This window comes from Aedes albopictus, chromosome 3 (assembly GCF_035046485.1).
Source record: "Aedes albopictus strain Foshan chromosome 3, AalbF5, whole genome shotgun sequence".
Lineage (NCBI taxonomy): Eukaryota > Metazoa > Arthropoda > Insecta > Diptera > Culicidae > Aedes > Aedes albopictus.
Window position 1 is genome coordinate 157,610,938 of NC_085138.1, and position 23,368 is coordinate 157,634,305.

At 41.1% G+C, this 23,368-nt stretch overlaps 1 protein-coding gene and 1 long non-coding RNA gene across 3 annotated transcripts in view; one reads left to right on the plus strand and one right to left on the minus strand.

Moving 5' to 3' along the window:
- Positions 1 to 23,368, plus strand: part of LOC109422692 (putative leucine-rich repeat-containing protein DDB_G0290503) — a 673,760-nt gene that overhangs the window by 93,938 nt on the left and 556,454 nt on the right. The window lies entirely within an intron of this gene.
- Positions 16,555 to 18,212, minus strand: LOC115266098 (uncharacterized). The gene is made up of 2 exons (XR_009999260.1): positions 17,208 to 18,212; positions 16,555 to 17,149 (listed from the first exon to the last, which is right to left on the minus strand). It is a non-coding gene; the product is annotated as an uncharacterized LOC115266098 (long non-coding RNA).

A 23,368-nucleotide genomic window follows, 5' to 3' on the forward strand; every position in this document is an offset into this window, starting at 1 on the left:
CGGAGCTTCTCAGGTGCGTTACAAGGGGTCCGAGGGGGTTTAAGGGGGATTTTGAAGCATTTCAGGATGTTTCAAACCATTTTCGGCGGGATTCAGAGGCGTTACGGAAGCGTTACGATGAGTTTACGGGGGGTTCGGACCGACTTAAGTGCGTTACATGGGGTCGTGGGGGTTTCAGGGGGATCTTGTAGGCATTTCAGGAAGTTTCACAGGATTTTAGAGACCCCAACACAATATATTTTAAAACACCCCTGAACACCCCTTTGATTTCAAGATTGAAACCCCCTGATACGACCCTGACCTAATATACCTTGAAACGCCCCTGAAACCTCCGTAATCCCATTGAAACGCCCTTGCAATCATCATAATCAATTTGAAATGCCTCTAAACCCCTTTGGACGCCTTTAATAGGGTCCATAAACCCCTTAAAATGAACCTGAAAACCCATTGAAACGCCCCTGCAATGCCATCAAACGCCCTTAGAATGTTCCTGAAACACCCTGAAACTCTCCGAAATGACTCTGAAATACCTTAAAACGCCCCTCAAACCTCTTGCAACGTCCTTCAAAGGTTCTTGAGATCCCTTGAATTGCCCTTAAAGCCCCTTGGAACGCTTCTGAAACCCACTTAATACTATTGAAACACCGCTGAATTCCCCGTAATCCCATGAAAACATCAAAAAATCTTGACAGAACGCCCTTGAAAGGCTCCTCAAATAACCCCTTAAAACGCCCCTGAAGCCTCTTGGAACCCCCTTTTTGGGTTCTGTGGGAACTTTATGAAAACCCCCTTAGCCCTACCTCAATTGCCCAGGAGCAAGACTTGTTCTCGCGAACTAGATTCCCATATTAAAGCCCAAACTAAATGTATGTATAAAATTCCCTCTTTTTATGCCTTTTTTAATTTTTGCTCATTTTTAATTTATGCATTCCCAGTTATGTGCATAAAAAGAGGTTCCAGTGTATAAAGTTTTAAAATTATCATCAATGAAGAATAGCGTAACAACAATAGAGGTAATAAACTATAGAGGAAGAATGTCGCTGGCGTCGCTGCCGAAACATCTTTTGCTGGCGGAGATAGGCCGGGCTATAAGTGTCAAAGCGAAAAAGTATGCAGTTTGACAGATAGATACCCGGCATGTTTGCGAGCGAGAACAAAGGGAACAGCAGCGACATTCGTCCTCTATAGTTTATTAACTCTATTGTAACAACTGGCACTCCTGTTTCTTTTAAGCATTAGTCGAACATTTATTGCATACAATAAAAGTTGTTGCACAAACAGCATCAAAAATGTATCAAAGAGCCAGCAATTGCGATACACCTTTCTCCTGTCCAGTGCAACACCTTCACTGCATTGAAACATGTAACGAAGCAATCAATTTGCACTTCATTCATCCATGTTCCATCAATTACACGGTCCGACAATTTTTTTGCCCAGCTTCAAATTTCACTTTTTCTGATTGCTCCCGACTAGAAACTCATAAATCTGAAGTTTTGACCCTCCCCCTCCTGGGAGAGGGGAGGGGTGTTGATTTGAAATTTTGAAAAATCGAAAAATTTCGAGGTTTTTCGATCGCCATTTCGGCTAAACGCACGATATGAAAAAAGGAAAAGGTTGACCACGGAGCTTTAGGGGTTGTGCAATTATCAACAAAATTTCACGAAGATCCGTCAAGCCATTCTCGAGAAACGGTGTTTTTACGAAATGATGTTTTAAAGATTTCTTATATTGCACGCAAAGAATCCAACTAGGCTCAGTGTACCAGTTATGGCTATAGTACCTCAAATTCGCCATAGTTGATTTTCAACCTTTAAAGATATACATCAACAAGAAAAATTTCGTGAACAATAGATCACGATCACAAAAGATGATTGCAATCATTCAAACTTCACAATTTGCTCAAATTATGGTAGAAATAAATCATTTTCCTTAACTTTTCGGCCTCCTTGCACCCTATTTCGCCATAGTGTACCAGTTATGGCGACTCCCATAAGGAATGCATGTAAATAGTGCGAAGTGGAACCCAAATTAACAAATGTGTCCATAACTGGTACAGGGTTCCTATCATTGGCACACGCCGTAATAAATACTAAAAGTAGTTTTGGCTCCGGTTTTATATTTTTCCTGTAAAGTATGGAAACTAATCTATTATTTGACTTATTGTTTACATTCGTCGGTCTTCTTCTTATTTTTGTAGAAATAGTTTTTCTTAGGTGGTGCGATAACTGGTACAGGCACCCTACTATATGGCACAATTGCTGATTTAACCATGCCGTTTAGCATCATGGTGTCTTGGAGGATGTTTTTCACTACATCAATGTGCTTCTTTTAACCTGTTGGTAAAAATGATCAATCCCCCTAAAAGTGAGATAGAAAATATACTTTTTGAATCTTTCAAGATACAAGGTTGATGTCTTCACAAGAGTTGTAGAAAATGCTGTTCTGAATAACTTTGTCGAAGACGAAAAATTCGTAACTCCGTTAGTTTTCAAGATACATTACGTTTTTATTACCGGCGGCCCCTTGAAAGTGTATTTTTCTCAACAACTTTTTTCACTTTTGATTCCACAATCCTATTCTCACAGTCTCCAACAGGTCAATCATTTTGACTTTCTAAATAAGACAATTACTTGTACTTTCACATTTGTATGAGGTTATTTGCTTACAATTGCCTATAAAGTAGTGCGGGGCAAAAGTTCGAACCCAACAGTCTGCACAAAATAACTATTAAGCGCAAAGACAATAATTTCGTTTTTCATAACGATTCCCAATCATGTAGCCTTCAAAACATAGCACTGGATTTTATCGAGTTCTACCCAAGCAGGAGAAAATAGCTGAAGAATGACTAACGCAGGTATGGAAAACCGAATACCTGCATCCTGAATTAGGTATTAATTAGCCCTGCATAAGAGGTAAAATACCTAAAATAATAACTGGTCTGTTATCTGTGCATAACGCGTGAATAATGGCATCAGTTATGACAATACCTAAATAATAATCGGATATTTTTCCATACAAATAGCGATTTTTCCATAATTGAATAATACCTCAAGCAGTCCTCAACACCAAACCAATAACTCGTTTAGGTATTGTATCAATACCTACAAAAAACCAAAATAAGTTATTTTCAATTCCTGGATAACTGATCAATACCTTGTCTTGGTATGATACCTGACTTTGGTATGCTTCAGTTATGCGGGAGTTATTCATTCCTGCTCGTGTATTTGTAGCTCTAGTAATAAAGCTTTTAATGCAAGTACTTCAATGTGAACATTTGCCCCATACTTGGGGAAAAGTTCGCACATGATAAAAGATAGTTGAATGGTACAAATTCCATTTATTTCAAGTTAATTCATGTTTATCCTTTCACTATAGCAACAAAATGTGTTTTTTATTTGGATCTCAACATCACTATTCGTCATCTTAAATCGATTTAAACTTGATTTGGTTGAAGATACTTTTTTATTCATAATTTTATAAATTTCTTTTTTCTCTATTTTTTTTAAATTCCCTACACTGTTATCTTTTTCCTTAAAGCCAATTTAAGTTCTCATTGTTTGAGTCAAAAATATTTAGAGATTTTGTGATTACTGTTGAAATGTTTTGATTTTTAAATATTCTTTAGAAAAATTTCCTTTTTCGTGTTACTTTTGGAAAAAATAATGCTAGTGTTCAATTTCGCAAAACTATTTTACGATGATAGAATGGTTGGGGAAAATTTTGAAATATGTAAATTGACGCTATTTAATACAAAAGCAATGATGACATCTGAGAGGTCAGCAAAACATAAATTTTTAGATGATAAAAAAGGAAATACGCTTCAGAATACATTTAATTTTCAGATGTGCTTAACAATCCTAGCTATCAGATATAAAATACAAAAATGTTCAAACTATACCGCGCCCTTAGTCGGGGTTTGGTATTAGAGGGTTAAAATTAATAACTGTAATGTCAACATAACAATAAAATAAAATCTAATATTTTTCAAATATAACTTCCACTATATTGGTTTCCTGTAGAATGGCTGAATTCAAAAAAAAAATCAACTTTGCACAAGTTCACTTATTTGGCGTTTGGCCGGTACGATGTTTACACAGAATGAATTTGTTTTCATGGCCACCTAGATAACACGACTCCTCACAAAAGTCAATCGATTGAATTCTTTTTTCACCATGGAACAATGAACCACTGCACAATGATCCAGTGCCGTATCTATAGCTTAAATAAAAGTTTTACACCTAAACTATTAGATTAAGCTATGTTGTCAATATTGTGCAAAATTAGGGAGTTTTTAATAAGCCAATTAATAAAAGTTATCCTTGGGTTTCTTCTAAAAATGGTTTATTTTTGGCACTTCTTATCTTATGATGGTTCAAGTGAATTTTCAATTTTTTAGTATTCTTCAAAAGATCTTATTTTCACCTTTTAATGACGAAGAAATTAGAGCAATGTTTTTTTTTTGTTTGAGGCGATTAAGTAAATTTTGAGAATATGGTATTGTTCATATAAAATGACCATAATTACGAAAACATAAAAGGATACGAGATTTTAGTCTTACTCACAAGTATAAACTGTATACAAGTATAAAAGGTATTCAGAGATTTGTGGAACATTTATTGCTCTATACAAAAAAAAAAAAAACAAGTTGATAATTTGATCTTAAGAAAAATTTAGACCTCCAATATTAAAAAAAATTATAAAAAATTTGAAGACACTTTTACATCTTTGCATAAATCAAAAACTTATAATTTGACCGAAATACTTCTTGTCCAGCAAGATACGGCTCTGTACCATTGTGCACTGCTTATTTTGTTTTTATCTATTGACCAATCCAATAGCCTGTGTGGTAGTGATTTGTGTTCAAATTTCCTGTATATAAAAAGCTGTAAGAACTTTGTAAACATCTTTTGTTCTCTCGTATATGGATAGGCTTGCATAAGGTTCCATGAGACATTTTTTGGACAACTCAATTGCCTTTGTTGTGTAATATTTTCCTTTTCTATTTCAGATTTGAAATCGAACACCCAATAAGGATTAAGATGGGAAAGGAACCAGGCACCAATCAAAATTATTTTGTGCACCTGAACGTTGACCAAACGTTTCTTTTGAACTTTACCCTTCCACGTACACCCAAATTCCCGTGATGCCGAGGCCTGAAAGAATGTAGAGGTCTCTATGTACTTTCATAGGTTTCCAACTAATATTCCTTTCCCATCCTTCAGCTGTCGCAAGGACGTGGCCAGGACAGCCCTCGATCGTTGGAGGATTGCGTCAATCTTGTCTAAGAGTCATAGATTAGTCCCAAATCTTTGTGCTTTGGTAACGAACAGGAAGGATGCAACCCTCATAACAACGATCCAGGACTGTACCACCTACGAATTTGTGCGACTTGCTTAATGCTAATGCTAATGCTAATGCTAACTCAATTGCCTTTGTTGTGTACTAAATGAAAAACGAAATTATTGTTTTTCCGCTTAATAGCTATTTTGTGCAGACTTTTGGGTGCGAACTTTTGCCCCGCACTACTTTATAGGCAATTGTAAGCAAATAACCTCATACAAATGTGAAAGTGCAAGTAATTGTCTTATTTAGAAAGTCAAAATGATTGGAGACTGTGAGAATAGGATTGCGGAATCAAAAGTGAAAAAAAGTTATTTAAAAAAACACTTTCAAGGGGCCGCCGGTAATAAAAACGTAATGTATCTTGAAAACTAACGGAGTTACGAATTTGGTGTCTTCGACAAAGTTATTCAGAACAGCATTTTCTACAACTCTTGTGAAGACATCAACCTTGTATCTTGAAAGATTCAAAAAGTATATTTTCTATCTCACTTTTAGGGGGATTGATCATTTTTACCAACAGGTTAAAGGAAGCACATTGATGTAGTGAAAAACATCCTCCAAGACACCATGCTGCTAAACGGCATGGTTAAATCAGCAATTGTGCCATATAGTAGTTGGATTCTTTGCGTGCAATATAAGAAATCTTTAAAACATCATTTCGTAAAAACACCGTTTCTCGAGAATGGCTTGACGGATCTTCGTGAAATTTTGTTGGTAGTTGCACAACCCCTAAAGCTCCGTGGTCAACCTTTTCCTTTTTTGATATCGTGCGTTTAGCCGAAATGGCGATCGAAAAACCTCGAAATTTTTCGATTTTTCAAAATTTCAAATAAACGCCCCTTCCCTCTCCCAGGAGGGGGAGGGTCAAAACTTCAGATTTATGAGTTTCTAGTCGGGACCAATCAGAAAAAGTGGAATTTAGAGCTGGGCAGAACAAAAGTTGATTTTTTGTCGGACCGTGCCATTAACGGAAGCGCGACAGGCTGGCCCCGTTATATTTGGCGCCCAACAAAACAAGGCTTTTTTAGATTTAAATTTGTAGCTGATTCTTGAAATATAACTTTTTGCATTTACTACCTTTTGTTGCAAGTTAAGCACATATTTATTTGTAAAGTGTCTAATTGTTTGTAAGGGAACTCGAATTTCGGAAATTTGTTTAAAAAAATATATGGTTATTTCGTTTTTGTATTCTTATTTATTATTTTTCGTTTATTTCAATAAACGTTTACTTGTATAATCTTGGTTTTTCGTGTATACGTTTTCCTTCATATAATATCGAATATTTCTCACTGTTATTTATTGCTTAATGTTATTTATTACTTAGATATTTATACTGAATGTTGAATCAAAAGGTAACTCTAAAAGTCGATAATTCTTAAGAATAATATATTTGTGCGGTTTTTTTTTAGTGTCCATTGTACTTCTGGTTGTTTGTAGCTTCTGAAAATACATAAAAATGAATCAATTATTCCCAAGAGCTGAAGATCTCACTCTCGAAGAGATCGATTACGAGCTTGTTATTCGACAACAGCCAGAAGAAATTTTTAAGCTTGAGCTGTCTAGCAAACAAAGACACTTAAGGCATATGTTTAAGGAAGATCAAAAGGAGGGACGCAACTATCGTTCACCTTATTCTATTAGTGAGGAAGCACCACATATCGAAGGGAGGATAGAAAATTTGGCAAAAGCGTTGGAAAAGAGAGTTGAGACTAAGTTCGAATCTCGGGTAATCCACTATTGGTATCGGGTAAAACGGGCGGTAACTAGGAATGACGAAGAGAAGACGATGCGAAGGGACTTGATAAGGAAGATTGAAAAGATTATGCAAGATTTTCAGTTTGGACCCTCGTTGTGTCCATATAAATCTCAAATAAACAAAATTATTCAAGACAGTCAAAATGGAGCGAGTGGTCAAACTGGAAATCCGGAGGTACAAAGAATTCGCAGCCCTACAGTGTCCGATCAAATCGAGGATACACCTCAGTCGCAACTTACTCCTAAAGGCGCTATACGTAAGAACACGAATCTGGAACAGCAGGAGAGAGAAGAAGATCGAAAATCAGAGTTTGTGGTCTCACGTCAAGAATGGGAAGACATGAAGTCGATGATGATGAACCTGATGAACAAGATGTCCGGTAATGATCAAGAGGGTAGAGCTAGGGGTACAGACAGTCAAAGATCGCATACGTCGGAAAGGAGAAGCCGTCGAATACCAAGCGCGACATTGCCTCAATACAACCCTCAGCGAAGACCTTTGGGATCGAGATCGGAGTCTAGGGATTCAAGCGAGGACGACCGGCAAATACATCAGCTTCCAAGAGACAGGTTCGACCCTAGTGATGAGGAGGACGTTTATCGACGACAACCTGCAAGGGAATTTCGGGTGCAGCCACAATACGATGTGAGACGAAGTCGGGAGCAAGTGCTGAACAACAATCGGATCGAGAAATGGAAGCTCCGGTTCACAGGAGAACCCAGATCCATGCCGATTGAGAACTTTCTCTACAAGGCCAAGAAGTTAGCTGACCGCGAAGGGGTATCGATGGAAATTCTTCTGCGTGACATCCACATGCTTCTCGAAGGGGCCGCGTCGGATTGGTTTTTTACTTTCGTCGACGAGTTAGACACCTGGGACGTTTTCGAAACCAACATCGTCTACCGTTTTGGCAACCCGAACAAGGATCAAGGTATCCGAACGAAGATCCACGAACGCAAACAGCAAAGGGGGGAGTCCTTCATAGCGTTTGTGACAGAGATCGAGAAGCTGAACAAAATGCTTTCCCGGCCGCTGTCAGCGCGACGAAAGTTCGAGATAGTTTGGGACAACATGCGGCAGCATTATCGTTCAAAGATCTCGATTGTGGAAGTCAACGACCTGCAGCATCTGACGAGGCTGAACTACAGGATTGATGCTGCTGATCCGCAGTTACAATATCAGACTGGCGAGATGCCCGGTCGACGACCAATCAACCAAATTGAGGCGGAAGACACCGACTACGACAGTGACCGTTCAACAGTGAATGAGATTAGGAGGCGTTTCAACAGAGACGGTCGTCAGAGACCGAACGACAACCGAGAAGAGAGGAATCGACAGCAGAATGACGCAGGACAACAAGCAGGAAACGGAAACCAGGCCGTTCCTCCAATGGCCTGTTGGAATTGCCAAACCCAAGGACACGGATGGAGGCAGTGTAACAGACCAAAGGTCGTATTTTGTTACGGATGCGGTAGTTTAGGTAGGACGACACGTACCTGTGAGCGCTGTTCCAGAAACTACGGTGTTCCTGCAACCGAGCAACAGGGAAACGAGTAAAAGGGTGCACGTCGGGGAACGCAAGCATCCAAACACCTCAAGAAGTTCCCAATTTACCTACGACAAACCTCGCGTACGATCCGTTATTACAAGTGTACCAGATCAAAATACGGGTCAGTAAGTGTCCGCATATAAAAGTAAAGATTTTTGACACAGAATGGGAAGCATTACTGGACTCTGGGGCGGGAATAAGCGTGCTTAATTCGATGGAGATAGTGGAAAGGTACGGATTGAAGGTGCAACCTGCTTCGGTTAGAGTTTCCACCGCAGATGGGTCAAACTACGGCTGCCTGGAATTCGTGAACCTTCCATTCACGTTCAAAAACATCACGAAGGTTATTCCCACCATTGTTGTACCTGAGATCTCCCGAAGCTTGATATTGGGTGCAGATTTTTGGGAAGCATTTGGTATAAAACCAATGACACAGCGTAACAAAAATTAGCTTTTGGTCTGTCTCAAGGGCAAACTTATGTGTCTCTGACAGATTTCGGGCCGCTGAATCCGAATCTGGGCTCAGATTTGCTCCAACACGTCACAATTTTGAGCTATACCTCAATTTATAGGGCAAAATATGGGATTTTGGGCTTTTTTGACTGCAAGCCCTTAAGCATGGAAATATTTTTTTTAAGCAATCAAAAGGTTAATTGATCAATTAACATCAAAATTAACGACTCACGCAAAATATTTCGTATTACCGAATCGAATTTGGTAGTTTTAAGCGATTTATATTAGGTACGATATTTCCCATACAAGTCACCCTCCAAAAGTTGTATGCAAGTTTTCATACTAACATAAAATGTTTAAATCTATCAAATTTGATTAGGTAAAATGAAATATTTTGCATGAGTCGTTAATTTAAATGTTAATTGACCAATTAACCTTTCGATTGCTTAAAAAAAATATTCCCATGCTTAATGGCTTGCAGTCAAAAAAGCCCAAAATCCCATATTTTGCCCTATAAATTGAGGTATAGCTCAAAATTGTGACGTGTTGGACCAAATCTGAGCCCAGATTCGGATTCAGCGGCCCAAAATCCTTCGGAGACACATAAGTTTGCTCTTGAGACAAAAAAATGTTGCGCTGTGTGATCGATGTAGGAAGTGGACCAGAAACCGTGGAAGTCGTCACACCAAGAGACAAGAAGGTAATTTGCTTCACCATCGAACCTTCCACAGAATTACCGACGATAATGCAGGAGGAGAACGACGAAACATTAGAGATTCCGGTCTACGAAGGTCCGACGGAGTCCACAGCGGATCCGGAGAACATCGAAACAGAGCACAAGCTAACAGAAGTGCAGCGAGCTAAACTGTTGGACGTCATCAAGCGATTCGAGCTTACGTCGGAGGGAAAACTGGGCAGAACGAATCTCATAGAACATGAGATTGTCCTGAAAGATGGGGTTAAACCGCGGAACCCTCCCATGTATAAGTGCTCACCGTACGTTCAAGAAGCAATCAACGCGGAGGTGGAACGGTTCAAGAAGCTCGACGCCATCGAAGAGTGCTATAGCGAGTGGACGAATCCACTCGTTCCGGTCCCTAAGAAGAACGGTAAGGTACGGGTGTGCTTAGATTCGAGAAGGATCAACAAACTAACAGTAAAGGACTCCTACCCAATGCGGAATATGCAGGACATATTCCGACGATTGGGTAAGGCCAGATACTTTTCAGTGATCGATCTAAAGGACGCCTACTTTCAGATCCCGCTGAAAGAGGAAAGTCGGAATTACACAGCCTTCCGTACCGCTAAAGGAGTGTTTCGTTTTAAGGTTCTTCCGTTCGGGGTAATGAACGCACCCTTTACGATGTCACGTCTAATGGACAAGGCGATTGGATTCGATCTAGAACCATTCGTCTTCGTCTATTTAGATGACATTGTCATTGCCTCCGAAACCTTCGAAGAACATCTTCGACTGTTGAGAATCGTAGGAGAAAGATTGAACCGAGCAGGGCTAACGATTTCCGTAGAAAAATCGCGTTTCTGTAGGAAACAGGTCATGTATCTTGGATATCTGTTAAACAAGAACGGGGTAGCGATTGATTCGACGCGTATACAGCCGATATTGGATTACGCGCGGCCACGGAACCAGGAGGATATCCGTCGTCTCATGGGACTAGCGGGGTTCTACCAGCGGTTCATAAAGGACTATAGTCGAATCACCGCTCCAATCACGGACCTTTTAACCAAGGAGAACAAGAAGGTGATCTGGACCAAAGAGGCAGAGAGCGGGTTTAACGAATTGAAGTCGGTACTGACATCAGCACCAATTTTGGGAAACCCTGATTTCACGAAGACGTTCACCATTGAGTCGGATGCGTCGGACCGCGCAGTGGGAGCGGCGTTGGTCCAGGAACAGGACGGCGAGACTCGCGTGATTAGCTACTTCAGTAAGAAGTTAAACCGGACGCAGCGGCGATACTCGGCGGTAGAGAAAGAGTGTTTGGGGGTGCTGTCCGCCATCCACCACTTTCGGCATTACGTTGAAGGAACGAAATTTCGAGTGGTGACAGACGCCCGCTGTTTACTGTGGTTGTTCAACGTCGGAGCAGAGACCGGGAACGCGAAACTGTTGAGGTGGGCGCTCAGAATTCAGGCGTACGATTTCGATTTGGTGTATCGGAAAGGGAAGGCGAATATCACCGCCGATTGCCTGTCGAGATCCATTGAAGTAGACGCAGTCACGGTATCACAACCGGACCCAGAGTATGAGGAACTGATGGAGGAGATAAAAGCGGATCCGGTGAAGTACAGAAGTTACCGAATCGTCGACGGGACCGTATTTCGATACGTTAAGGTCAAGGATCGGCTGAGCGACCCGAGGTTCGAGTGGAAGCAACTACCAATGGACTCGCAGAAGTTGGACATTATTAAGCGGGAGCACGACCAGGCCCATTTCGGGTTCGAGAAGACTCTGGCAGCGGTAAAGCAGCGATACTTCTGGCCGAAAATGAATGTAGAGGTAAAGAAATTCTGTCGGGAGTGCTTAAAATGTCAGGTGAGCAAGTCAGGGAACGTCAACGTGACACCACCGATGGGATCGCAAAAGGCGGTAGAATATCCTTGGCAATTTGTGACCCTGGACTATGTGGGTCCCTTGCCACCGTCTGGGAAGAACCGAAGTACGTGTCTCTTGGTGGCCACTGATGTATTCAGTAAATTCGTCCTCGTTCAACCCTTTCGAGAAGCCAAGGCCGATTCGCTGGCTGATTTCGTTGAAAACATGATCTTCAGACTCTTTGGGGTACCGGAGATAGTTCTGACTGACAACGGTTCCCAATTCATTTCCAAGCGGTTCAAAGACCTACTAGCAGCTTACCACGTTAACCACTGGTTGACGCCGGCCTACCACCCTCAGGTCAATAATACGGAACGAGTCAACCGGGTCATTACCACAGCCATTCGTGCGACGCTCAAGAGAGACCACAAACACTGGGCAGATGATATTCAATCGATCGCGAACGCCATTAGAACCGCGGTACATGATTCGACGAAATACAATCCGTATTTCGTAGTATTTGGGCGGAATCAGGTGTCCGACGGTAGGGAGTACGGATGGATCCGAGACAATTACAGACCGAATGATAACGACGACGAGGAGAATGCTGTTTCGGAGAGGCGAAAGAAGTTGTTCAGCGAAATTAAGACCAACTTGGCAGCGGCGTACAAGAGACATGCCAAGACATACAATTTACGCTCGAATTCGAACTGTCCTTCGTATGCGGTAGGGGAGAAAGTTTTAAAACAGACCTTTGACCTTTCGGATAAAGGCAAGGGTTTCTGCAAAAAGTTGGCCCCTAAGTATGAACCTGCGGTGGTGAGGAAGGTTTTGGGTACGAACACGTACGAACTTGAAGACGATTCGGGCAAAAGAATCGGAGTTTATTTCGCCAATCGACTGAAAAAGTTGCATTCTCCATCGTAACACTTTAGATGGAAGTTTTTCCAGCTATGTACCTCTTTTAGAGCGACAATAAATTACGATGATCAAAACACCTACGGGGTCAAAACATCTACGGACAGATCGACGGACTCGTGTTTAGGAAGTTCTCGAACCGACTAGCACTGAGGGTACCGACTGAGCCTAAAACTATGACAAATCTGAACCAGCTATGCAACTTTTTCGAAAAGTAACTACGAACGACTAGGTTTCACGAAAATACCGTAAATAGGGAGAATTTACCAAACAAACCACGATTTATGATGAGAGAAGACGCGGAATCCCAATTGAGACATTCTCACACGCTTGTGAGCTGTAAATATGTAAATATTAGTTTGTTACTTAGCCTAATTCCCTATTTCATAAATTTAGATTAGTACTTAGCTTAAATTATTCAAAATTACCAAAAACACTCACTATTTTCAGTTTAGTCCGTCCTTGTCGTTTTATTTCGTCTCGGTAGGAAGGCGTCTGTATATAGTCCTGGTTGCGTTGTCGTGACGTAGTCAGTGTTGTAAATATCCTAAAATTAAGAGTTGTTCAAGTTTTTGTTATTTATTTACTTACGTTATTTATTTTGCTTAGTCTTTCGTAGTTGGTTTTTGAGTCGATCATAAGTGAAATACGTTCCGTTTCTCAATTTTTGCACGTCCTTATCCGTCCTTAGTCCTTTAGATCCTTAGTTGTCAAGTTCACTCTGACAAACATCCTTGTTATTTAAGCATCCTTAGTCGTAATCCTTAGCATCCTTGTGAGATTAGTTCGTCCTTAATTTATTGATAGTCCTTGTCTTATAGTTCGTCCTTATAGTGATACTGTTGTAGTATGGAGTTTATCTTTTGTAGTCCCAATATCGTCAATAAGTATCACGTCCTGTTCCCAATATCGTCATTTGCCCGTCATTAGTCGTCACTTTCGTACGTTGTTTATGTCCCAGTCAACCACCAAGTTTCTATTAGAAGTTTTCTTTTTCTTCCTCCTTTGTTTATCTTCGTCCTTAGGTTGATCGCCGTTCCTTAATTTTCAAGATACCTGCAAATAAACAACAAAACAACTTACACCCGATAGGTTGGAACGACTTAATGGTTCACTCTCCTTAAACTTTCGTCGTCCAGTAGGACGCAGAATTTCCATCGCTGCCGTTTACGTCCGAATTCTTTACATTTTGCGGAACGTGCTTTCCCGTCCGCGAACATGGTTGCTTCTGATGTCCACTTCTTTCTGAGTTTGGCAGTCCGTTTTGTGTTGACAATGTGTGAGTGATAGACCGGTCAAAATGAGAGTGAGTGCGCGCGTGTCGGAGTTCAACGAGAGTTGAGTTCTGAGGCGTATTTGAGTGTTAGGTATGAGTGAATGGTTGGTCATTTTGTTGTTGAGTGTTTTTCTTGGAGAACTTTTGCAGTCGGATTATTCCTGGCGTAGGAAAGTTCTCTTAAGAAGGAATTTGAGTTTCGTGTTTGCAGTGCGCACATTTTGCGGATGAGAGACTCCGTGGTTGCAAACTGTAAGCAGAAACGGACCCCTTTGGTAAGGAAGTTGGAGTCTCGCGATGCTCGCAACGTGTTGGGTGAGAGACTACCATACTGACTTACTAGTTTTCGTTCACATATGTGTGAATGTTTCGTAAACGTTATTCGTCTATCGGCAATGTCCTGGTGTAGAATAATGTTTCGGTATTTTCTGTGAGCTTGCTCAGAGTTTGTGCACCACTCTTGAGTTGAAGCCGTTTGTATGTTGTATTTTGAGATTTATGTGAATGAATGAGGTCATCTACGTTATGTTCTGTCAAACAAGTAACTTCCACAGACCCGGTGTTGTTTTAATAGACTCTCAAGCAAAATTTTCGGCCAACCCCTATTTTCATGTTTCTTCTGTTAGTGAGCGTATTAGAGAAATAATTATTAGATTTTCGCTGGAGACCGGAGACTAACGTCGCTGATGGTCAGTAGCAGTCAAGTTTGAGGAACTTTACTGTAAATAGAGAAGGAGTTGACTTCGGTTAACGATGATCTTATATGACCCCGAAATTCAAAAGTTGTCGATCTGGTGCGTCTTGCTTGGCCTACGAAAATTTGATTGGCTATTGTCATCTCCATTTTGCAATGCCAATCAAATTTTCGTACTTTTAGTGGGGAATGTTGTAGCAAGTACGCTTTATCATTTAATATGTTCATTGGTAAATTTAAGATATTTATAAGACTCGTTATTTTGTTATTTGTTTTCCGTTAATTTATTCAATTTCTATGTTCATTCGTTTTTCGCATTTAATTCCAAATTTTATCACCGCAAAAAGCAATCCATAAGAATATACGACTGAGTTACCGACGCCTAAAAATGAGTACCTTGAGTTCCCTTTAATCAGCTACCAAGAAAGCGCGTGGCTTGGCATGCCTTTTTCGCGCCATGATGCCGCCCGTTCGTCGCTTGGGTCACGGCCAACGACCCGCATGCAAATTAATTGAAGATGCGTTGACCTTTCTTGTTTCGGCATTCCACGCATGTCACGAACCTTGGAGGGGAAGTTGACTGGAGGATTTGAATAGGCCGTTGGAAAGAGATGCACGACTTCGGGGAACATTGCGAATAAATTTCTTTAATATTCGGATTCGCAAACTTGACCTTCGGTTAGGTTCGCGAAGTCGTGGGACAATGCCCAGAAATTTCGCGGTATCTGAGGATTCCCCCAGCTTCAAATCGTTCACTTTGTTCCGTTTCGTGGAAGAGGCAAGAACGGTCAGTTTTTGTTTCCGTGCCGTGGTGTGTTTGAATAGGTAAAAGTGACATGTTTCTTTAATAAGGTGTTAGCTAATTACATTGTTCCCCCTCTAGTTAAGCGCCAAGCCAATCTAGCGCTATTCGTTAGTTGAGTTAGTAGTTCCTGTGTAGTGTCGGTTATTGTACAAAGAGGTAATTGTAGAATTTGATAGCAAATGCAGTGATGCTCTAAAACATGTGCGTTAATTAGGTACGTGGCAGCGAAGGCAGAGCCGATACACCATCCAGTATAGTGAGACCGTTTTTGACCCCACGTAACGGCTTCAAAGGTCCCGGGGTACACCTGGCCGGAGAAGGTCGCGATCGCCAAAACCGCACCTTTGGCAGGCAAGCCGTCCATTCGAACGAGCGTCATCCGTGTGAGCATCTTTCGAGCCAACCACGCCGTCCAGCAAGCAACCGTTGCGCAGCAGTACCACGCGCCGACGGCGCCTCAACGTTTTTCGCGCCAGCTGCAGGACGAGAGTGAGCGTTTGTACCGCGCTCCAGACGCAAGCCCGCGTACCGGTGTGGGAGACACCCATCGTCACCGTCGTCGTCGTTTCCATCAATCGCCTCCCGAGGCGAGAGCCCCCGGCAAAGGCCGGGCGTGAGCTCCCTATCCAGCGTCGTCTCCCCACCCGATAAAACCCTAGGTGAAGGTGAATATAGAACGAAGCCAAACCTTGAATTTTCGAAAGCACAAATCTGGGGAAGCAAACATCGCACCGAGCTGAAAAGTTGATCGATTGGTCACCCGCTGGTAGTTACCAATCGATCAACTTTTCAGCTCAGTGCGATACTTGGTTCTTCAGGTTTGTGCTTTTGAAAATTCAAGGTGTGGCTTCGTTCTATATTCACCTGAAACCGTGAGTAGTACTATTGCATGCATATTTGTTAGTGTCGTCCATGGCCATGTGACCCGTTAGAGGCACAACAAATTTATGCTAGACCGCCCACATTACTTTCGGTGGCTCTAGCTCCGTAACCGGCGGAGAGCGAGTGGATGAGATCGCCGTCGCCCAGTCGGAAATTTGCGTACCGAGAGTGAGAACTGTACGTGTCGGAGTTCGATAGTGAAGAGCGGAGAGTTTGGTTGCGCAGAAGAGAAGAGAGTCGCGCATGCGCAGGAATAGAACGGAATTGAGCACGCACACATGTAGACACTAGAGGGAAGATAGAGGGAATGCGAGTAGCCTAGGCCTACACGGGGAAATGAAAAAACTCAAAATTAGGTCTTTTTCATCCAACTTGACAGCTAAGTAAAACCAGTCAAATTTGAGTTATTTCCAAAAAACCCAAAATTGAGTTATTTCACAAGAACTCCGCTTTGAGTGAATTTAACTGTTTCGCATTCAGTGATCGTTGGATAAAAACTACTCAAAATTGAGTAAAATGGTGGAGCTAGATTATTCGATAAAATTGAGATTTTCTTTGATTTAATAGGACAACTGACACTTAAATTAAATGACTTTATTCGATCCTGCAGAAACGCTTTACATATGATGGCAAACATGTTATATCTAACACTTATTGATTATTACAATGCTTCCTGGGTTTCGAACGTCGCTCTCTCGGATGTTGCTGCTGCTGGAATTGGGCACTTGATTACTTCCGTTGAGGCCATCATTGGGAATACGCTGTTTAGTGGAGGAGATTGGAGTTACATTCAACAACAATTTTTAATATGTTATAAAAAATTAATACCCTTACTGCTCCGTCATTTGGCTTCCATTCCAGAGTAAAATCCGTAGGTGTGAATATTCTTGAATTTTAGCTTGGCGTAGGTACGGGTGTCCTGAAAGTAATAAGCAATTACAGCAAATTGAATAAAAAATCATAAACGCACACCTTACCTCCAATTCCTGCTCCAATTACTTAATAATTCACACATCCAGTTGAACACAACGAGCGCCATATTTACGAAATAAATTTTCATCCAAAACCGAGTACATTTTCAACTCTCGATTTTGGATACTCTCTGTGCGGGAAGCAAAATAAAAGAAAATGTCAAGTCTCAATTTACCCAAAAGCCAGTTGTGTCGGATTAGAGGTACATTGAGTAAAATGTATTTAAAAACAAGAACCGAAAAGTATCCATTCCGGTAGTCTTCCAGAAGTACTGCTTTTTGCGTACTTTTTAACTTGATTTTGAGTGATTTCGATTCCCCGTGTAGGAAATGAAAGTGAAAGTTGAGAATAAATCCATGTATCGTTTGTAAACAGAGTCTCTTGTAGTTTGGTATCCCATGTATGTTGTCCCCATGAGCAAGGTCGGAAGGTCGAACATTATAATTGTTACCGACCGAAATTTTGTAGTTTGAGCCGAGACACGGTGAGAAATGCTCTATGTAGTTTAATGTACTTTAGTTGATGTTTATTAAGGATATATGTTGCTTCGCGTTCGTTTTGTAGAGTTTTTGAGTATTTTGTGTAGTCTACTGGGTAGTCGGCCCAAATCCGATTTTGGACAGTTCTCTAGTCTTCCGTGGACTGGGACAGGTGAACTTTTTGGACTGGGCCCGTGAAGAAAACCCCCGCACTGGTGGCTTGTTCTCGGCCGAATATTGGAGGGATTTATTTGTAATTTTCGTTGGAGTTCGTCGTATCCCCTCGGTAACGAGAAGTACGACGACCTTATTAGAGTCAGCCAGTCAGCTTACCCATCAAGAAAACTGACCCTTCCCTTAAGAAGGTCTCAAGCCGGGCAACGCTATCTTTGTTGGATGGTCTCCTAACGGAGTGGCGCATAAGCCATCCAACCATTAACGGAAGCGCGACAGGCTGGCCCCGTTATAACATCTGGACAAATTCCTGTCGGAAACCTAGGAAGAATTCCTGGAGAAATCCCTAGAGGAATCATTGGAGAAACATCTGTGTAGTAATGTCTGGAGCAATCACTTTGGGAGAAATTCTTGGATTAATTCCTGGAGGAAACCATGGAAGAATTTCCGGAGAAATCCCTGGAAAAAATCCTTGAGGAATTCCTGCAGAAATTCCTGAAACAATTTCTGAAGGAATCCTTGGAGGATTTCCTGCAAAAATTCCTGGATGAAATGCTGTAGGAATTTCTGAAAAAAAAAATCGCAGGGGAATTCCTGGACCAATTCCTGAAGGAATTCTTGGTGGAATTTCTGGAGAAGTTCCTCGAGAAATGCCTGGAGGAATATCTGAAATAATTCCAGGAGAAATTTCTGGGTTAATTCCTGAAGGAATCCCTGGAGGATTTCCTGGAGGATTCCTCAAGACATCTTTGGAGGAATTCCTAGGGGAATCTCAGGAGAAGTTCATACAGTAATCCCTGGAGTAATTCTTGGAGTAACTCCTGGATTCCAGGAGGCATTTCTGGAGAAATTTCTGAAGGAAATTGCGGTAGTAATTTCGGTAGAAATTCCAGGAGGAACTCCTGGATCAATGTCTGGGGGAATTTTTAAAGGAATTCCTGGGGTAATGCTGAAGAAACCTCTTGATAAGTTCCTAGAGGAATCTTCAGAGAAATTTCTAGAAAAAATCTTGAAGAATCCCTGTAGCAATTCTTGGAAAAAAAAATCCCGGAGGAATCCCTTAAGCAATTTTTGGAGAAACCTCAGGAGGAATGTCTGGAGCAACTTCTGCACAGATTTCTGTCGGAAACCCAGGAGGAATTCCTGGAGGAACTTCTGGACAAAATCATATCGGAATCATAGGAATTCCTGGAGAAATCCCAAGAGGAATCCTTGGAGCAATTCCGTGGAACTATCCCTGGGAGAATTCCTGGAGGAATCCTTGATTTAATTCCTGGAAGAATCTCTAAAGCAGTTTTGGAAAGAATCTCTGGAGAATTTTTTGAAGAAATTCGTAGAGGAATTTCCAGATGAATATCTGGAGGAATACCAGGAGGAATTTCCCGAGAAATTCCAGGAGGAATTGCTAGAACAATTTCTGGAGGAATTTCTGGAGGAAATACTAGAGGAATCATCGGAGGAATTCTTGTAGGAATCTCTGGAAGAATTCTCAGAGGGATCCTTGAAGAATTCCTGGTTTATTCCTGGGGCAAATTTTTGGAGGATCCATGAAAAAAAATCTGGCGGAGTTCCTAGAGCAATCACTGGAGAAGAAATTCCTGGTAAAATTTCCTTATGAATCCCTGGAAAATTTCCTGAAGAAATTTCTGAATTTACCTGGGGTAATTCCTGGAGAAATTCTTGGTGGAATTCCTAGAGGAGTTCACGGAGAAATGCTTGGACGAAGTCTTTAAAAAATACCTGGAGGAATACCTGGAATAATTCCTGAAGGAATCCCTGAAGAAATTTCTAGAGGAATTTATGCAGGAATCCTTGGAGGATTTCTTGGAGTAATTTCTGGACTAACTCTGTGAAAAATCCCTGGGGGAGTTTCTTAAGGAATCCCTGGAGGATTTCCTGGAGAAATTCCTGGAGGAACTGCGATTATTATTTCTGAAGGAATTGCTGTAGGGATTCCTGGGATTCTGGAGGAATCCCTATAGAAATCCTTGGAGGAACTTCTGGGGGAATGCCTGGAAACATGCCTGCACGAATATCTGGAGGAATCTCTAGAGAAATTCCTTAAGGAATTTCTAGAGGGGTTCCTCGAGACCTCCCTGCATAAATTCCATTAGCAATCCCTGGAGGAATTCCTGGAGAATTTCCTTAAAGACTCACTGGAATAATTGCAGGAGGAATCCCTGGTGGAATTCCTGAAGGAATCCCTAGAGGAATCTCTAGAGGAATTCCTGAACGAATCGAAATTTTTAGAGGAATCCATGCAGGAATTCTCAGAGGAATCCTGGAGGAATTCTTAGAGGAATATTTGGATAAGTCCTTTGAGCAGTTCCCGGAGAAGTCCCTTGAGGAATTCCCGGAGGAATCCCAGGAAGAATTCTAGAAGAAATACAAAGTTCAATTTCTGATGGAATTCTAGAAGGAGTTTCTGAGGAATTTTCAGTACTGAAGAAAATGCTGAAATTCCTGAGGAAATCCTGAAATCCTGGATTAATTTCTGAAGGAGTTTCTGAAGAAATCCCAAGAAGAGTTCTTGCAGGCAATTTTAAAGTAATCCCGGAAGTCGTTCCTGAAATAATTATAGAATGAATTCGCGGATGATACCCTGCAGGAATTCTTGGAGAAATTTCTGAAGAACCTCATGAGGAGTTCCTTAGGGAATCTTAGGAAAACTTTCTTAGTGAATTTCTGGAAGCATTTTTGTAGGAATCCCTGAAAAAATCTGAAGAAATCCTTGTCTATAGTAATTTCTGGACAAATTATTGAAGGAATACTTGTATGGACCCCTAAATGTTTTAAGCAACTCCTGGATTAGTTTTAAATTATCGCTGGTATAATTTTCTGAAAGAATTTTTTTAAATTAATTCCTGCAAAAATACAAAATACGAATCATTCCTGATGGAATTGTTGGAGCAATCTCTAGCGGAGTTCTAGAAGGAATATATGGAGAAATACCTGTAGATATCTCTGAAGAAATACCTTGAAGGATCTCTGGAGAAATTCCTGCCGATTTGCATATTCACATATCGGGTGCCCATCCCGCTTAAAAGTCATTATAAGTCAGGCCCCCCTGGGCCCCCTCCAGAAAAAAAATCCTAGCTACGCCAATGCGGTTGCTCTGAATCAACCAGCGTTTTCACAACCGAGATTCTTTCTGTGATGCCTCTAGAGTTCTTTCCATAAGCTTCTTCCGAGATTTCTCAAGAAGTTTCTTTTAGGAGGTTCATCCAGGAATTTTCTGTGGAGTGTCTTTTGGAACTTCAGAACGAACGTATGGAGGCTTCGTAGAAGAATTTGTCTAGAAACTTTACAAGTGAACAAATAAGAAATTCCAGGATAAAGACCAGCCGGGGCGCGTGGTAGAATTGGTCACACGTTTGCTTCATAAGCAGATGGTCATGGTTTCGGAGCCCAGCCCCGGCACTTTCGTCAGTTGCTCTTTCCCACTGACCTTCTTCTGAGCCCATGGCTCAAATGGACCCGGACACTTGGACATCGGCGAACGGCACTTCATAATACCCCCAATCGGACTGGAAAATGGAACAACCAACAGCCACACATCAACATCCTCGTGCTCATCATTCTACCATGATAGGGTAGAAAGTGAAAGCAGCGTAACGGCAACCAGTTCGATATAGTAGAATTAGAATAGAATACATTTAGGCGCTGTACAAAGTGTAAGTACAGCTTCCAATTGGAATCGCTCACGCAGTGCCCTAGTGGACAAAAGAGCGGCAAATTAGGTTAAGTGATTGAAGAATAAAAAAAGAGAGGATAAATACCAGAAGCATCTTCTGGAGGAATCCCAGAAGAAATTCTAGAAAAAAAAAAATGTTTCGGAAACCCCAGATGATCGTTCCTCGTACATCAGAAAAAAAGTCTAGGCATCTGTCCGCATGTATGTGAACCAGTCGTAGTCATAGCCATAAGGTCGACTTGTATTTACATAGCCTAGCCATGAAATACTGTCCTATACTGTCTATAATATGTAGTGAATAAATTTGAACCACGTTGATCCCACTATGTAATCATAAAATTTGACGACCACTGTGTCAAGGTGTCGTCGCATTGGCTATGAGGCTACCAGCGTGGAGGAGGCCTCTCATTGTTGGTATTATTACAGGCTCACACATAAAGGATAATAACTCTGGTGCGAAGTGTCCGCGTTGGTCCAAATAAGGCACGTAACCTTTCGCATTCCTTTTCGGAGACAATCCCATCAAGGAACTCGGGGGGAAGTCTGAATAACTACTTATATGGACACTATTTAAATTAATTTAAACAAGTCTTACCTCTGCGATGGTGCTGCTGTCTGGCTTGGCTGGCGCGATGCACCACACGGATGGAGAATTTAAATTGCGTAAAATAATCAAATAATGTACGCTTTGGATCGCAGGAGACGCGCACACGCACGCGTGCGCGCCGGGGTCAGATCGCTGCCGGGGGTCATTTCGTAATTCTGCGGATCGTTTGCAACCGTGTCGCAGCTTAACGAGAAAGCTGCATTTGGGTGAGACGCTCCGTGTGAGGAATTTCAATCAATTGGCTTCTTTAGCGGTGTTTAGATAATTCCATATTCAAAATATGCATGCAAAACTGAGCCGAAATCAAAATTTTCATGAATTTTGGTGCCCGGAAACCTATTTAAATTCAATTTGAAGTTTGTATGAGAGCGATTTGTCGAATCACCCCTCGTCGCATTTTGTACTGGGCGGAGCTGTCAAGCAGTTGGCCAGCTGTCAATAGGGAATTTTGACAAATCTCTTCGAAAGCGATTTTAGGTACCAAAATGAAGTTCTAAAAATCTGAAAAAATCATGTTGGTTCAGAAAAAGGTGCTCTTTCGTATAAAATCAAAAACTCAATACATTTTTCTTAATTTAAAAACCCAATTTCAGAAGTAGAAAATCAAATAATGTATAAGGTTGAAGTATGCATCTTCAGAAATTCTTCGAAAAAGTCTTAGCATATTTTTAGCGATTTCTCAAAAAAAAACTTCCATTTTATTTGTACAGTCTTTTCTTTATTCTTTTTTTTTAATTTTATTTTTCTGAAAGATATAATTTAAATTTTTGGAAGTGATTCAATGTGAAAATTTCAGTGCATATCGTCGAAAGTTTTTCTGTAGGAATTTTCGAATTAGATCATGAATACATCTTCACTAATTCTTAGTAGACTTGCAGAAGGAATCGCTAGAGTAACTTTCAGATAAATGCCTGGAGGAGTCTTTGGAGGATTTTTTGAAATAAAGTTCCAATGAATTTCTATGACAGTTCCACGATAAATATTAGAGAAATTTCTGGAGGAACTTCCACCGCAGAATCCTCTGAGTAATTCTTGAAGAAAACTCATTTGAGAATCTTCTGCTGCTGTCAGGAGTTCCAGAAAAAAATCTCAGAATAAAATTCTGGAGTAAATTTTAGAGAAATTTCTGAATCAATTTCTGAAAAAATCCATGGATAAATTTTTTTTGGAAAATCTACTCTAGAAATCCATAAGAGTATTTCTGAAGCATTT